The sequence below is a fragment of the Triplophysa rosa genome, linkage group LG8 (assembly GCF_024868665.1).
Source record: "Triplophysa rosa linkage group LG8, Trosa_1v2, whole genome shotgun sequence".
In the NCBI taxonomy this organism is placed as follows: domain Eukaryota; kingdom Metazoa; phylum Chordata; class Actinopteri; order Cypriniformes; family Nemacheilidae; genus Triplophysa; species Triplophysa rosa.
Genome location: NC_079897.1, coordinates 15347313 through 15350737, shown reverse-complemented (window position 1 = coordinate 15350737; position 3425 = coordinate 15347313). Strand labels below are relative to the sequence as shown.

At 34.7% G+C, this 3425-nt stretch overlaps 1 long non-coding RNA gene across 1 annotated transcript; it reads right to left on the bottom strand.

The window, feature by feature from the left end:
• Positions 1-2209: 2209 nt before the first annotated feature.
• LOC130557440 (uncharacterized) lies at positions 2210-2793 on the bottom strand. The gene is made up of 3 exons (XR_008963309.1): positions 2718-2793; positions 2556-2610; positions 2210-2471 (listed from the first exon to the last, which is right to left on the bottom strand). It is a non-coding gene; the product is annotated as an uncharacterized LOC130557440 (long non-coding RNA).
• Between the last annotated feature and the right edge of the window lie 632 nt (positions 2794-3425).

Below are 3425 nucleotides of genomic sequence, written 5' to 3'. Positions count from 1 at the left end.
AGTGATAATCTATGTAAACAATAGAACAGTGAGTTATTGTGTTACTGCTGTGTGTAAACTGGTAAGCTCTAATCATGTGCTCCCGTGATCTTCTATGCAAAATTTCATTCATCTGACCAGGAGTTTTCCTCACCTGTTTGACCTGTTTCACAACTTAAAAATGCTGGTTTGTCAAACACTGGAAAAGGATCCTCTTTTGCTATGCACCTGTTATGTACTGGACATCTCTGATCAATATGTGATGGTCAGTATATTGCTTATGTATACTGTAATTCTGATAATGCAAATTAAGTTATCTAGAATGTATGTTCAATCCTGCATTACTTTTAGGGACTAGTAGAGGAATGTCACCAACTGTCAAATTTCTCGAAATGGTAAATCTCTGAAATAAAATGTTTTACAAAATGTTTAAATTTGTTTTTACAAAAATGAATTTAGAAGAACAATATTGTATTTGAGAATAAATCTCTGAAATAAAATGTTTTACAAAATGTTTAAATTTGTTTTTACAAAAATGAATTTAGAAGAACAATATTGTATTTGAGAATAAATCTTTTAGATGGCTAATCTTAGACTGTTTTTTGTATTAAATGTTTTTTTTTTACAAATTATCTTCTCATTCTCAACATTCTTTGTCTGCCTATGCATTCTGTGGGGATACAGCTTTTTGCTATCTTTAATGGCAGAGAGCACTGCTTCTTGTCAGATTCTAACTGAAAATGGCGTGGCAGATTTGTAACTTGTCTTTGTAAAATGTTTTTTATAAACATTTTTGGCCTTGGCTGACATGGTCACTATGAAAGGTTATTGTATGTATTATTTTTGTATTGTATTTTTGTCGTTGTGGAAAATGATCCTATCTCTGCATTCAGAAATCACATGCTTTTCTCTGTGAAACCTGCTGGCTCCTGTGCAAAATCTTCTTTACCCCTCCTCTCACATATTAAAGTCAAGTCAACTTTATTTATATAGCGCTTTTTACAATTTTCATTGTTACAAAGCAGCTGTGCATGAAACATTGACTTTAAGCCAAACATGCAAGTTATACAAGTTAAAAAAAAGGTGAACACGCACAGAGCACAATATACACACAAACACCCTTACTGTTAAACAATGTAATACAAGTCTAACATTGTCCTCCTACCTTTCCCCCTGTCCTCTTTGTTACATTGTCACAACGTGGAGGTTAATAACAACGTCACAGAATTACGTTGTTGCAACGAATCCATGAATTTCACTTTTCCAGTAGTCACAACTTTACTATATTACGTTGTCACAACGAAAGTGTCATCATCAGATTACGTAATCATACCGTTGTGACAACGTCAGATAGTGTGGAAGATTTTCAGATGTGGTGTTGTGCCTCAATTATGGTGTTGTGCATTATGATCAGAATTATGAATTAGTAAATTATATTGTTTGTGTACACATAACCATGATCCTATAGTAATAAGGAAACTCTCAGGCCCGGTTTCACAGACACGGTTTAGCTTAAGCCAGGACTATGCCTTAGTTGAATTAAGATATTTATGTCGCTTTTATAAAAATGTCTTAGAAGAATACATTACTGGTGTGCATCTTGAGACAAAACAATGGCACTAACATATTTTAAGATATTTCTGGGCAAGTTATATTCAGTTAATACAGGTCAAACATTCATTTTAGTCTGGGACTAGCCATAAGCCTCATCTGTGAAACCGGGCCTCAGTGTCTTTTGGTTAGAATAAGGAGACCTACACAACCTATAGATAAACTTAGCTGTGTGACCTTTACAAGTCATGCAATGTAGGCAAATTTAAATATGTGAACATCCAAATATGGTATAGGGAATAGTGTAGCAAAAATACATGTTGCTTAGAATGCAACAACAACACGTCAGGTTACAGGCATGCTAAATGTAACATACGGGAGGCAACAACGAACTGTATTTATGCATGGGTATTGAGACAAGGTCGTTGTTCTGCAGGCAACTCGGCTTTGTATCTCTGATATTAAAGTCTTCCTTTGGCAACGGAACACAGTTTTGAGACTGATTCTTCATAGCTGACATGAAATCCACGACAATTAGTTATTAATATATTCATATATAAATGACAAATGCATACTCAAAATTCAGTTTGTTTATTGTACAACGGTACACAATAACATTTTATTATTTTGCTTCAACAACTGTCAAAATAATAAAAGAATAAAAGCTTCAAGAAACGTGGAACAGGTTTATATCAATTAACAGTAATTTGTATAACAGCTATTTAAATACATAATAGCTATATAATAGTTATAAAACAGCATACAGACAGTGTACATGACATATGATTTAAGCATGCTACAAAATAATTTACAGATAAATATTAACAAAAACACTTTGAAATGATGTGACGTTGTTGGTCTTTTGTCATTATTTTGCTGTTTTCAGTCTTCAGTGCATATTCCGGTTGCCATGGTCACTCTGCTCTTAACAGCCACCAGTGCTAAATAATATAAAAATAAAACCAAATAATTACTTAAAGAAAATTTTATACATTTTATACAAACCACTATAGGCTATGTCTTACCTGAATGAATTGTTTTGTCAGAGGAAACTTTCCTATCTTTGTGATGATCCCGCTGCTGTATAAATACCGTAAAAATAAAAAACCTTAAACAGTGCTTTCAAGCACTTTACTCTCATTTTTTTCATAAACGCCATTTGTTGAAAAGCAACTGGAGTCTCTCACCTGATAAAACAAAATTTCCTGTCAGAGGAACTTTGTTCCAGTCAGTAAGCACCTCAAAAAAGCAAGTGGTGCTCGCAGCAGAGCAAATGGGCGGACGTCAGTCCAGCGAGGAGGAGCTACAGATCACATCCAGAGAGGAGGAGCCTCACGTCACATCCAGCGAGGAGGAGCTACGCAAGGTCGTACTTTAATTTCCTCTCTTTAACCTTTGTCGTGTTTTCATGACATTGTTTCTATGACAAACAGTATGACTTACACTATCTGCACCCCTGCTTATCTGCACCCCTGCTTTCGTCCCCCCATATTAACACTATTTGTGAATCATATATAACATATATAATTCATTAATGTAATAAAGTACGCTGATATGGTTTTTGCTTTGCCCTTACAGTTGTGATCAAAAATAAATAAAATGATCACCTATTAGCTTGTCTCATCTCGTTTATTCCTTTTAAATGTACACTTAGGAGCTCCACTTCAACAAATAAAAACGGGGTGTCAATTTGAGTACAAATAGGTAACCTTGTTGTCGACGTAATTTCAAAGAGTGGCCACAGTGGCGTAAGGTATGGGGTGTAGAGGATTGACGCTGGAGATAGGGGGTTCTTATTCACCTTTAGCCAAAAATGCTCTTTTACCTAATTCCATTACACATCAGATCTTCATCACATCACATCACATCAGATTTATTCAAAAAGTTTAGGTTAG